Source organism: Amia ocellicauda, chromosome 2 (genome assembly GCF_036373705.1).
Source record: "Amia ocellicauda isolate fAmiCal2 chromosome 2, fAmiCal2.hap1, whole genome shotgun sequence".
Lineage (NCBI taxonomy): Eukaryota > Metazoa > Chordata > Actinopteri > Amiiformes > Amiidae > Amia > Amia ocellicauda.
In genome coordinates, this window is record NC_089851.1 from 61,105,039 (window position 1) to 61,119,911 (window position 14,873).

At 39.1% G+C, this 14,873-nt stretch overlaps 1 pseudogene; it reads right to left on the reverse strand.

Moving 5' to 3' along the window:
- The window catches only part of LOC136713281 (zinc finger protein 345-like), a 61,720-nt pseudogene that overhangs the window by 37,075 nt on the left and 9,772 nt on the right, over positions 1–14,873 (reverse strand).

Below are 14,873 nucleotides of genomic sequence, written 5' to 3' on the forward strand. Positions count from 1 at the left end.
GTGCTGATGTATTGTTGTCCTTGAAATTGAGTATATATGGTTGATATTGGTTTTTGAAGTCTGTTTGCTGCTACAGTATATTTGTTTATACTGAGGGGAAACGTAGTTTTATATTTATAGCTTTTATGAGAGAATTTCGTTATTATTTCTTTGTTATTTTTGTTAGGGGATTTTAGTGTTTTATTTGCCCCGAGGATTAAAGGCGGGTAGGTAGGTTTTATTATAATATATTTATTCTCGCTGTGCTGTGCTGTGCTGTGCTGTGCTGTGCAACAGCTTCTGCAGTCTCTGTCTCGGTCTCTATGACTGTCGACGACCTCTCAGCCTAAATAGTCCTGCTCTACAGGTAGGAGGTGCAGGTGAAAAAAAATCAGCCAATCAGTGGATTCATCGCCAATAAAACACTTGAAAATTGCAAAAGTGAAGAAACCCAAACCACACAACAATTCATGAACAGTAGTGAAAAACCAATAAAGAAAAACACACTAATATAGTCTCAGGTGTGCTCAGGCATCCTCCCTCTCCTCAGTCCTCATCCTCCTTGATCTCTCTGCAGCATTTGACACTGTTGATCTGGAACTGCTCTCACCTGGTTCTCCTCCTACCTCAACGACTGGACCTATAATGTGACCTGACAAGGTTCCTCATCCACCCCCCAACCTCTCCTTACAGGCATACCCAAAGGCTCCGTCCTGATGCACTCACACCACCTCAAGCTCAACCTCTCCAAATCAGACACTCTCTCCCTCTTCCTCCGCTAAGAACCTAGGAGTCACCCTCGATCCTGCGCTCTCCTACACTAAGCACATCACCACGCTGACACGCACCTGCAGATTCCTCCTGAGCAACATACACTGAATCTGACCCTTCCTCACAAACTACTCAACCTAGCTCCTCGTCCAGTCACTGGGCCTGAACTACTGCAACTCCCTCCTGGCCAGTCTGCCTGCAACTACTACCCGCCTGCTCCAGCTCATCCAGAACTCTGCGGCTCGTCTGGTATTCTCTCTGCTCCGATTCACACATGGTAATCCACTGCTCCACTTCCTTCACTGGCTCCCAATACCACCACGCATTCAGTTCAAGACATTGACCCTCACCTACCACTGTCTCGACCACACTGCACTAAGCTAACAGACCCTGGTCTCCCCATACATCCCCACAAGACCACTGCGGTCTTCTGGTGCCAGAAGACTAACTCTGCCTCCTCTCCACTTCCCTTCCTCCAGAGCCCGCTCCTTCTCATCCCTGGCTTCTAAGTGGTGTAACGACCTTCCCACTGAAGTCAAAACAGCAGAGTCCTTGACCTCCTTCCGGCACTTACTCAAGACACATCTTATCAGACAGTACTTATAATGTATTCATTCACTCTCCTGTAAGATAGCACTTTACAACATTTTATCATACTGCTTGCCTTGCGTTACTAGTACTCGTATTGTTTATTTTGATTTTCCATATAGTCCCTTTCCCTTGACCCTTGACTGTGATCTAACATCTTGTCTGCACTCAGCTTTTACAATCCAGGATATAAGACCTCATATATTGTATACACTTGTGTGAATTGGAATTGGAATTGCTTAATTGGAATGTATTATGCTTTGAATTGCACTGTATTATGTATAACCCCAATTCCGAAAAAGCTGGGACAGTATGGAAAATGCAAAAAAAACAAACAAAAAGAGTCATTTGAAAATTCAATTCACCCTGTACAATATTGAAAACACATTATTTGAAGTTTTACTTTGTGAATTTAAATTTTTGAAAATGTACACATTTCAAATCTGATGACTGCAACACACTCCAAAAAAGTTGGACAGTCGACTGTTTACCACTGTGTAACATCACCTTTTCTTTTAATAACACTTATTAAGCATTTGGACACTGAAGACACCAGTTGGTTAAGTTCAGCAAGTGGAATTTTCCCCCATTCATCCATTATGCATTCCTTCAGCTACGCAACTGTACGGGGCCTTCGTTGCCTTATTTTGTGCTTCATAATGCACCACACATTCTCAGTCGGAGACAGGTCAGGACTGCAGGCAGGCCATGCTAGCACCCGCACTCTCTGCTTACGCAACCATGCGCTTGTAATCCTGTCAGAATGTGGTTTGGCGTTGTCCAGCTGGAAAAGACGACGTCTGGATGGCAGCATATGTTGCTCTAAAATGTGTACAATATCAGGATATCCATTACAGACTCATGACAGTTTTTAAGACAGTGACATATGAGGGATCGGAGATCACGCACATACAGAAGTGGTTTTCGTCCTTGCCCTTTATGCACCGAGATTTGACCGGATTCCTTGAATCTTTTAATTATATTGTGCATTGTAGAAGGTGAAATGCCCAAAATCCTACCGAATTGTGTTTTGGGAATTTTATTCTCAAAGTGTTGGATTATTTGCTGACGCATCTGTTGGCAGATTGGCGAGCCTCGACCCATCCTTGCTCTTGAAGGACTAGGCCCTTCTGGGAGGCTCCTTATATACTACAATTACACAATTGCCTCACCTGTTTCACATCACCTTCTTATTTCAACTTGTCACATCGCTATTAGTCCTAAATTGCCCGTCCCAACTTTTATGGAACGTGTTGCATGCATCAATTTCATAATAAACATTTACAAATCACTCCTCTTTGTTTTTATTAGCATTTTCCATACTGTCCCACCTTTTTCATAATTGGGATTTATAATTGGAATTTGTAATATATTTTATGCCTTGTACTGTATTTTTGCACTTTGTAATGCGCTTATATTTGGTAAGTCACGCTGGGAGGGAGTCTGCAAAAAAAAAATAATAATAATAATATAATTAGTGTAATAATAATAATATAATAAGTGATTAAAGCACAATCACTGTACCATCAAATGCAATATAAATAGCTTTTTAGTTTACAATATTATACTTTATAATATTTAAAAAAACTTTAAAAATAATTCACTATAATGCATATAAACCTAGTAAACCAAAAGCTGAAACACAAATACAAATAATATGCAACCCTGCTAACACACAATGATGCCACAATGTTGTAGCAACATAATTTTAAGTGTTAGCTGGGAATACACTGCAACTCATATGAAAATAAACAATACACGGAAACGAAAATGAAAATAATACACTGAAACACTATAATAATAAACAATTAACAGTAATTATCAACTAAAACTCAATCACTATCAAAACCTGTGCCATCACCGGCTTTCTCTGTAGTACTTATTGAAATGTTTAATACAATAAGCTCAAGAATGCACTATAAATCCGCTACAGGGCTTTATGCAGCATTGTGAGGCTGACGCCGTTTCATTGTCTTGTATTCAGCACTGTTTTCTGATTGTATCTTGTCACAGCACTGTATAGCTTTTGCTAAAAAGTAACTAAACAAGTACAACTAGGATAGGCTCTAAACAACATGTGATTGTATAAAAACGTTGCATTATCGCCCTTCTGGCTTTCAATACACATTGTACAGTGCCACACTGCCTTTGGAAACGAAACCTGAAACGCTGGACTGAGAAGCCTCTAATAGAATAAGAAACTTGAAGTACGCAGATATGGCATAGTACTTTGTGAGGGTTTTTCATTTGACGTACATGCGTACATCATGGTGTTAAAGTGGTTAATTAAATTATTCTACATAGGTTTTACATAAAAATATAAAACACTTTTTAGATTCAAAAAAACATTTACATATAGTTTTTAAAAAATATATGTTTCAATGTTGTTGTTTTTAAGTGTTACAAATGTGTGCTTTCAGTTATGTTGTGTGTGGGTGTTCTATTCCAAAAATACCAACATGACTGTCTGGTTTTCAGGATGATCTCATCAGAGTTGCAATGTTTCACTATTCGTCTTAAAAAACAATATTAAATAGCTCTTAAGGTACCTATCAATTTGTCACACACTTTTCATCATGAACAATAAGTCACAGACAAAACATTGTGATCAACAACTTTTGTTATAAATCACTATAAGCTGTGCTAAAACAAACAGCACTAATAAATCATAACTAACAGATAAAGTATATATATTCACTTTCAAATTACATGACCAAAACCCCAACAGAGCTATTAATAAAGCATAAATAACAGAAACAGATCATATTCAATTCATTAACTACATAAATAAAACGCATTCACTTATTGTCTTGATTAAAATCGAATACTTCTTAATGTCGTACAGTGATTCCAAAACAACCTTTAATTAATTGGTGGGTGCACATATTTATTTAGCGTGTGTGTGTGTGTGTGTGTGGGTGGGGGGGGGGGGGTATTAGCAATACTAAATACTGAAATGAAACAACAAACAACAGCAAAATGAAAAAACAATGATAAAATACTGAAAATCCCAACTCATGAAGAAGTACTGTTACTTTGATTACATTTTACTCAAGTAGAAGTAGAAGTACTGGTATAAAAAACTAGTCAAGTAAAAGTAAAAAGTAGCTCATTTAAAAAGTACTTGGAGTACAAGTTACATAGTTACTTTTAACGTTGTCACATCTTCTCCAAGCAAACACTAACACACACACACACACACACACACACACATATATTATATATATATATATATATATATATATATATATATATATATATATATATATATATATGGCAGCCATTTCATTCCAGTGTCTGTTGAAGTCCAACACAGGCACACCTCATTCTACTGAATGAGGTACTGATTAGGTGATCACCTGAAGTAAATCTTATTTATCGAGGAAAAGTATAAAAACCATTGCTGTGGTCATCACTATCCTCTTGCAATAGGACCAGCTGGATGGCAAAAACAGTGGGTAGTACCTCAGTATTCCAGGCCTGTCATTCCACTTTTTTATGGTTTTATTTTTTATTTGAGGTTATTTTAAAGAAAGTCTATTTAGGATTTTAGAATCCCAGTCTAGGATTTGGAGATATAGGCAGTCAAACCTATTTGTGCTATGTTTTTAGTGTGTTTTCGATATTCCAGGCCCGTCATTCCATAGAAAGCAGCTGAAATCACGTTTCTGTAATCAACATGATTATAACTCTTTCACAATGACTAATTTGTATTACAAAGCCCAGATTGTCAGTTATATTGTATTCAGTATATCCTACCACATAAATTGCAGGTTCCACAGTTGGAGAAGAAAGTGTTTATAACTTATTATATTTGAGGAGTTCACAGCTGAAACACTGTATAGGCATTTCATTCAAATATTTAGTGACACAGAAGAACGGATAAGCAGGAGAAATGCACACATGCAGAGGTATTTACTGTCTGCTGTCATTTTGTTTTTCTGATACTTTAATTAATATTGGTTTGCCGAAGCCAGATAAATAAATCACGACCCCATCTTTAAATCCGATGGTCGAAATGAAATGCTCATTTCGATTGATCTTCCTTTTCGATTACAAAATGTACACCCCTACTCACTAATACTTGTGGCTAGATAGTTGGTTAACTTTCCTTACTGCTGCTGGACTGGATGACTGACTTCAAATGTTTAATTGACTAACCAACCCTAACCATCACGACACACAATTTGATTGAGTGTTGTGGGTGGATTGCTTCACATTTTAATGTATTGCTACTTCATTTATTGGTCTTTTTGTCTGTCATCCACATTTTTTTTCCCCATGACAAAATTTGTACTCAAATTACCAAATTTGAAAAATACGCAAGTCCACTAAAAATCTACTCAATTACAGGAACAAGAGTAGTTTCCACCCCCGGATAATAAGATGACAATAATAGGAAAAAAAATTCCCTAATATATTTTCTGAGAATTCTAACTTAGAATGACAAATTTACTAGGTATTCTACGTCAGTAGAAGAGTAATTAAATGGGTAAATGTGTGAAGTGCAAGGAATGGCCTTTAGTGGTTTGGTAAAAAAGTAGACAGACTAAATACTAATAATACTAAATTATTACTTAATACAAATAATTTATTTAGTGCAGACAGACCAAAACCAGATTATAAAAACTATTTGCAGTAAATATAAATTAACAGCAAAATATGTTCAGTTCACAATATCTTATTATAAGTTAATTCAACTAAGTGGTTAAACGTAACAAAGAGCATTACAATTGTTAAAAAACAATAGCACACAGATCAAACATGCTATCCTCTCTGTTTTATTCTATTTGATGAAACTTTTCACAACTGAATGCACACCTGAGCTGAGCATGATGAAAATACATCCACAGTTAATTTAAGCAGTTTCATATGAAATAAATAAGCCTACCAAAAAGGCAAGGACAAAAATATTAAATTATATTCATAAAATCTATTTCATCCACAAATCCAACCCAGAAAACAAGATGAGCAGAGTCCAAGATAAAAACAAATTCAATATCTGTCCATTTAGTCAATTGCGTTTCAGTACCATTTGATAGCACTGCAACTCAGCGCAGTTGCGCATTCAGTCTGGCAAACAAAACGTTTCAGTTAAGAAATGTTTCCTCAAACAATATAACCGGGATGAAGTCTGAATTTGTAGGCCAACTCTATTTGACGAAACATTTTGCAACAAATAAGTTGTGGCCAAATGAAAAAAGTGTGGGGTACAGTTGCACTGGAAATTGTTACACCAAGCACATAGAAAGGCAAAAATATAAAAATGTGTTAATTTCAAATATGGTGCAATTAAACATTATTTATAACCTTAGTTCATTAAAAATATTTCACATCAGAATAAGGCCTAAACAAAGAGCATGGACAAAAAATAATAAATTAATATATAATTAATTAATGAATTTCACATTGAAAAGCAAAGTGCAAGTCAATAAGATAGAAACAAATGTATAACATTTTGTTCATTTTATAACCTAACTGAAGGGCAATATATTGGCCTATTAAAGTTTGAGTTAGCTTGAACTGGAGTTTCATCCGACAGGGGCAGGTTATCCTTTCAGCACCAATCTCGTGCAACATCTCAAATTTAAAATAAAAGAAGCAAATATTTGATAACCATGAGAAGCCTATACATTTAAGTCCTGTTCTACAAACAGTTGCTCCCTCCTGTTGTTTTTGACATATGCGAGGGTAGAGAATGATTAAAGCCCATGAGTCACATAAAAGCGAGCCAGTCAACCAGCGCAAACCAACTGCCACAGTTCTCCATTCCTTTCAGTTTAGAAATCGACTTTAGCTGGATATGTCATTTAAAAAAAGTCTACAGTAAATGTTTAAATGTCACATTTTCACAACTTTGAATAAGTTTGGATTTGATAAAAGATTTATGAAGTTGACAAAAAAAATTACATCATATTTTTTGGGGGATAAAAATCTCACAGCACACCATTGTGTCGCGGCACACTGGTTGAAAACCACTGCACTAAACCACGAGGTTAATACATTATGTTTCACCGTGATGAGGCCGTGACACAGTGAGGCGGTATACCATTTACCAGCACAGCCTTATTATTAGGCTATCCGCACAAAAAGCACTCTTTTTCTTTATCTGTAGGTAGTATTCAGAATTAGCTGAAGATGGAATGTCCATAGAGGCAAGGCCCCCACAATGGTATAGATCACTTCACTTATGCCTGCATAAAGTGTTTTAGGATCAGCTTGGGTAACCTGCTTTGTTATACCAGGGCTCCTGGGTTACAGAACATCACAGCAATGTGTTCTCTAAATAGTCTTATATGACCTTTAATGTCATTTCATTGTCTGGTGAAGAGTAATTTCACTGTGGTGATCCAGTAAACACCTCTCTCTCTCATTTTCTGGTTCTCTCTCTCATCTCTCTCTGTTGGTTTTCTCTCTCATTTTCTGAGTTCAACACAATCCTGAAACAACACTCCAGTGAGTGATGTTGGATTAAGAGCTCGATTTGGGCATAAAACAGCAGGACAGTGGCCCCCACGTACCATCAGGTTCACAAAGCTGCTGCTGAACTACAATCCCTGGCTCAGCATTAAAACAATGGCTCATCTACTGTAAAGGATACATCAGATACATCTTTCTGAATGCTGTGGCTCTTGTGAACCCCCCACCCCTCAGCTCCAAGCTCCAAGAGCACTGTTAATAGTAAATTATTTTAATTTGCACCATCTGTGTCCTTTTCTCAAGACCCCACCTAGTTATCATACCAACAACCGTGGTTACTCACTCCGTCTGCCGTGTTTGGTGTCTGGTTCCTTCTTTCCTTGCAGGATGATGGTGGAGCTGAGAGTCTAGTCAGCTTGAAAGGATTCACCTGTGTGTCTTTGGCAGGGTAATACAAGTCTGCTTTTTCCAGCACAGAAGAGGCCCCTCTCCCTGCGAGCATTTTTTATTTGTTTTGCTTATACTTTTACATTTCATCATACGTCTATACATACTGTCCATACATCAGTACTGATTACCAATGACCACATCTCTTTGATTAATTTGATCTATGTGATGTTAAGTCCAGTTAATAAATATACATTTGTAATTCTTCATCCCAAGTGTGGTATCCCTTATTGTCACTGGCTAGGAGCCAGCCATGACACTTGTTTTTGTTTAACTTTATAACACAAAAACTATTAATTAAATATTATTTATTCAGTTATTTGCCCAAATGCCAATGTGCTGTGTGCCCTTTCTTTACTTGATACACAAACATACTTGGTATGACTGTACAGTATGGAAATGTTGATTCTTATTACCCAATTTCTTAGCAGACACCCATATCCATTACAATTGTTACAATATATCACATTTTTACCCATTTATACAGCTGGGCATACTGTAGCAATCTAGGTAAAGTACCTTGCTCAAGTGTACAACATCATCCACTAGGGATTGAACCCACAACCATTCACTCCAGAGTCCTAACCAATACTCCACACTACTTATCCATCTGATACCTACCAAAGCCAAACATTTACCAAGCATACTATCAGTTTTAATATTTAAAATGTAAATAAATTAAATTAAACAAACAGCTAAAACATCATTTTGTACATTCCCTAGAGTATTGTTACTTGCAAGTACTGTGCAGATAATTATTTGCTGTAGTTTACAATATTATTGACAATATACATTGTCTCTAGCAGACAATGCATGTTAGTGATTGACAAACCATGTAAGAAACATTGGATGATGGTTAAAAACTTTAATAATAATAACAATAATGCTCACCCAAGAGAGAGTCATGTTTCAGTAAAAGTCTTCCCACACTGGGCATTACAGTCTCTCTCCTGTATGAATACGCTGGTGTCTGTTGAGATTAGATGCAATAGAAAAGCACCTCCCACACTGGGCACAGTGGTACGGTTTCTCTCCTGTGTGAGTGCGCTGGTGTGTGTTGAGGCGATCTGCCTGAGAGAAGGTCTTCCCACACTTGGCACAGCAGTATGGTCTCTCTCCTGTGTGAATGCGCTGGTGCTTGTGGAGGCCAGATGCATCAGAGAAGCTCTTCCCACACAGGTCACAGCAATATGGTTTCTCTCCTGTGTGAACGCGCAGGTGTGTTTTGAGGTGTGCTGACCGAGAGAAGCTCTTCCCACAATGGCCACAGAAGTACGGTCTCTCTCCCGTGTGAATACGATGGTGTGCATCGAGGTTAGCTACCCGAGAGAATCTCTTCCCACACTGGGCACAGTGGAAGCGTTTACCTCCTGTTGGTGTGTGATGCTGGCTAATACTCTCTGATGACCCTGTGAAGCTCTTCTTATACTGGGGTTGGCGATGGGGATGCTGTGATGATGGGCTCTCCCCAGTCACTGCACTGTTACTTCCCCCAGTGAGCCCTGTCCTCAAGACAGCTGACTCTAGGTCACACTGTCCAACTACAGGGAGCTCTGGCCTCAGGTCACACTGTCCAGCTACAGGGAGCTCAGGCCACAGGTCCCAGGCACTGTCTGTAATATTCTCAATTTTGATATTACTGAGTGCATCTCTGAAGGAAGTCTGTGTCCTCTGCTCCACTGTGTAAACAGACTCCAGTGAATCATCCTCTGTTTTTATGTGATTAGACAGCAGACTGGGTCCATACTGTGTTCTGGTAGAGCCTGGCTCAGCACCAGCTGCACTGGGTCCACACTCAGATCCCAGAGACTGGATCCTGCAGTGATCTGCAGTGTGGGTATAGTCCAGCCCAGGGTCGCTCTTTATGACCTTTGGCATGGCTTTTGAACATACGGTGTCAAATGCCAGTGCCCCGAGTCCCTGTGTTGACCCCTCAGTGTGTGGCTCTGCCATGTGGCCAGACTCACTCTGTCTGCTCCTGTGCAGCTCTCTCAGCCCCTGGTTGCCTTCAGTAGCTGTGGGCTCTGTATCCCGTCTCTGACTGGAGCCCGACCTCTGCTCCCAGTACTGCTGCTCAGTGGGAGCCCTTCCTCAGAGTCAGGGAGAGCACTGGCCACTACAGCTCCTGGGGGAGAGACGACACAGGAGAACAGCACTGAGAATAGCAGCTCTGCAAACTCACACAGTTAATGCAATTCTTATACAAGAACATTATACAGAAGTCCTAATAGAGTGTCTAGGCAGCATATAAACTGGGAGCATGTATGAAGTCAGACAGTAAGAGCACAGACTGGCACTTATAAGCAAAATGGATTTCAAGACGTGAAATGGAAATGAATCTAAATACTGTAGAGCTCTAAATAAAATGAGAGCATGTAGGAACTCAGTCAGAATCTGCCCACTAGAGCTGTTGCAATAATCATATAATCATGATTATAGGACAAGACTATAATCAAATCGTATAATCGTTTAATTACAAAAATGTTGTATTTTTAAACTTTTTCACAGTAGCTTTTGCACAAAAGCAAGTGTGTCTGTGTGTCTTCCACAGTTTTGCTACTGTAGGTCTGCAACAGTTCTACAGAAAACATTTCCAGATTCACGAAACCAGAAGTTTGAGAAGCAGGGGATAGTTACTTCTGCCGTCTGTGTTTACTAGGATCCATCATGGCAGAGACGTAAAGTAAGAGCTGCTGTAGCATACCTCAGGGTACAGATAGTAAACAAAAGCAGCCATATTTGGGATTTCATGATTTCCCAAGCAACTTACGAGTTTAGACCAATTGGGTGCAGGCAAATAAAAGAGATGAGGATGCTGATTTTCGGATAAGACGAAGCCTACACTCCTACACTCAGGCAATTATCCTGTTGACATGCACCTGCCGATTCTTCCTGAACAAAATATGCTGGATCCGACCCTTCTTCACCGACTACTCGACTCAGCTGCTCGTCCAGCGCCTGGTCCTCTCCCGTCTGAACTACCTGTAAATACTACCCGCCCTCTCCAGCTCACCCAAAACTCTGTGGCTCGTCTGGTATTCTCTCTGCCCTGATTTGCACACGCTACTCCACTGCTCCGCTCCCTCCACTGGCTCCCGATCCCGGCATGCATCCAGTTCAAGACATTGACCTTCACCTACCATTGTCTAGAACAGACTGCGCCAAACTACCTTCAGACCCTGACCTCTCCGTACATCCCTGAAGAGTCATAGAAATCCAGAGATAGATGCACTTCCAATCAAAAGGTTTTTATTACAAGCACCTGCAAGGAAGAGGTTCAAGAGGCAATCTCAATAACAGTCTTAGAGAAGTTACAAACTACAGGCACTTTTACGCAGACCAGACAGGAGAGAAAGTTAACAGAGCCTACATGTCTGTCCCGTGATGAGTGCAAATTCGGTTTCTGCCTGACAACTGCTCAGGAAGACCGATATATAGTCAAACCGTGGAGAATTAAGGCATATGTAATGTTTAATATAAGGGGGGTTTGTACAATGTATCAAGCCCAAATTGCTGGTGAAAACTGGTTCTTATCAGACCCTGTTCTTCTAGGCTTGAGGGGTTGAACTATAGCACAGACACACAGGGAAAGACGTTCTTCAATCCCCTCCAGACCTTACTGGTCTTCCTGCGTGAGAAGATTAACTTTGCCGCCTCTCCACTCCCATTCCTCCAGAGCCCGCTCCCTGGCTTTTCATCCCTGGCTTCTAAGTGGTGGAAGGACCTTCCCACTGAAGTCAGGACAGCAGAGTCCTTGACCACCTTCCAGCGATTAAAGATGTATCTTTTCAGACTGTACCTGTAATTCAGTTGTTATTCCCCTGTGTGGCTCAACTCTCACTTTATCTATTTTTCCATCATACAACTTGTTTTGACATTGCTAGTACTCATGTTGTTTATATTGATTTTTCTTATGTCCCTTCCCCTGAGCTATTAACTATGACTTCACATCTTGTCTGCAATTATTAGCTTACAATCTAGGATGTAGGACTTGTATTAACTTTATATTTTTCTTATGCACTGATGTAATTTTGATCTTGTACTTGTATTATGTTTCAATCTGTAATCTTATACTGTATTGTACTTTTATAATGCTCATGTTTTGCAAGTCTCCCAGGATAAAAGGCATCTACTAATAAATACATGAAATACATGAAAACTCAATAAACTTGTCAGAGTTGTAGAGGATTATGCTTCCCACAATCCCAGTGAAAACTAAATGTGCTGGTCACATGGTCACCATTTTGCATTTAGGGTCGAGGCTTTGACATTGCTACAAGAATCTTCTTCTCCAAAACTACTTGACACAAGTATGTGCAACTTCATACATATTAATACTTTATACCCTACTATTACACTTGTGCATCAGAAGGCAGTGCGTTGCATGGTTTGGCAGCCATAAGAACAAAGTTTACAAATGAGAGGAGGCCATTGGACCCATCATGCTCGTTTGGTGTCCATTAATAACTAAGTGATCCAAGGAACGAATCCAGTCTATTTTAAAATGTTCCCAAATTTTCAGCTTCAACCACATTGCTGGGTAGTTTTTTCCAGATTTTTCCAGCCCAATTTCCATTTGTGTCTTCGGGTCTGTGTCTCCCTACTGATCTGGAAAAGCTCCTCTGGTTTGGTCATGCCTTTGATTTTGAAGACTTGTAGTCTCCTCTGTTCCACGGTGAAAAGGTTCAGTTCCCTCAGTCTTTCTGAGTAGGACATTCCCTTCAGACCTGGAATAAGTCTGGTTTAAATGTTTTAAATTCTACACTATTGACAATATACCCTAGCATTTTGTTTGCCTTTTTTATTGCTTCCCCACATTGTTTAGATGGGGAAAGTGAGGAATCCTCCTAGACTTCTAGGTCTTTCTCATGCGTTACTTCAACTAGTTCTATTCCACCCATAGTGTAATTATAGTGGACATTTTTGTTACAAATTGAATACAAATTGTTACACATTGAATTTCATCTGCCAGGTGTCGGCCCACAACTGAATATTATCTAAGTTCCTTTGAACAACCTGTGCTGCCAAGATTGTATCTGCTGAGCCACCTATTTTAGTATCATCTGCAAATTTGACAAGTTTGCTAACTATCCCAGACTCCAGATCATTAATATAGATTAGAAAAAGCAAAGGCCCTAGTACTGATCCCAGTGGAACTCCACTAACAACCTCACACCAGTTAGAAGCGACTCCTCTAATCGACACCCTCTGTTCATAATCCATCTACTCACATTATCCTGAATGCCTACAGCTTCCAATTTGAGGATCAGTCTTTGGTATGGAACCTTATCAAAAGCTTTTCGAAAATCATATCATATCACATGCTTTCATGTGATCTACAGCTACAGTTGCATGTTAAAAAAGACATGATCTGCCTCGTCTAAACCCAAGTTGAATATCTCCAAGAATGTGGTTTGCATTAAGACTCCTCGATTTTCTGTCTAATAATTTTTTCCAACATTTTACAGGTGATGCAGGTGAGACTGATTGGTCTGTAATTTCCTGGCTAAGTTTTGTCCCCTTTCTTGTGGATTGGTATGACATTAGCAGTTTTCCAGTCAGTTGACACATCCCCTGTTAGTGTAATTTGAAATATTTTAGTTAGCAGCCTATGAATAATTTCCCTCATTTCTTTAAGTACTGTTGGAAATATACCATCTGACACAGGTGATTTGTTTGTTTTTAATTGTGCTAGTCCCTTTAGTACCTCCTCCTCATTTATCCTGATCTCTCTTAAGAGTTTGTTAACGTGTGGCTTGTTATCAGTTTTTTCTTTTGTAAAAAACCTCTGTGAAATACTCATTTAGAACATTTGTCACATCTTATTCATTATCCAAGATACTTCCATTTCTGCCCTTTAGCTGTTTCACTTCAATCCTTTATTGACCTCATGCTGTTGTAGTATTGAAAAATACTCTTTGCATTAGTTTAAGCTCCAAGAGCTATGTTTCTTTCCATTTCCGTTTTTGCTTTCCTGATCCCTTTCTTAACATCTCTCTGCAGTTCAACATATTCTTTGTATATCTATCCCTTTTTTATGCGCTATACAACATTTTCTTTCTTTTGATATTTTTTTGCATACTTCTATTAAACCATTTTGGACAATGTTTTTTGGTCCTCAATTCCCTAAGTTTTGGTACAAATTTCTCCTGAGCCTCAAGTAGTATGCCCCAGTCTAACTCTTTTAAGTGCCACCTCATACCTTCAAGGTTTGCTTTTCTAAAATTGTAGACCATTGTTTTAGCTAACCATATTGTGATCACAGTTTGCCATTGGTTCTCTAACTAGTGTCCCTCTGGTCCCATCTTGGTTATCTGAAAAGATCAGGTCAATGCCTGTGCTCTCTCTGGTTGATTCCCTGACAAATTCAGTTAGAAAGCAGTCATTTACCATCTCAACTATTTCTATTTCTGCTTCTGTAGTCCCAACTGGACTTTCCCAGTCTACGATTGAGAAATTGAAATCCCCCATTATAACAGCAACAGTCCCGATTACACTGTACAATGAAACATCTTTCTAAATATCTGAATTGGGTGGTCTGTAACACACTCCTACCACTAATCCTCCAGATCTTTTATTCAAACGTTTAACCCACAAAGACTCTGTTTCGTTACTAGGATCTAATTTGAGTTCTTCTGCCTTAATGTCATTTCTGACATATAATGCTA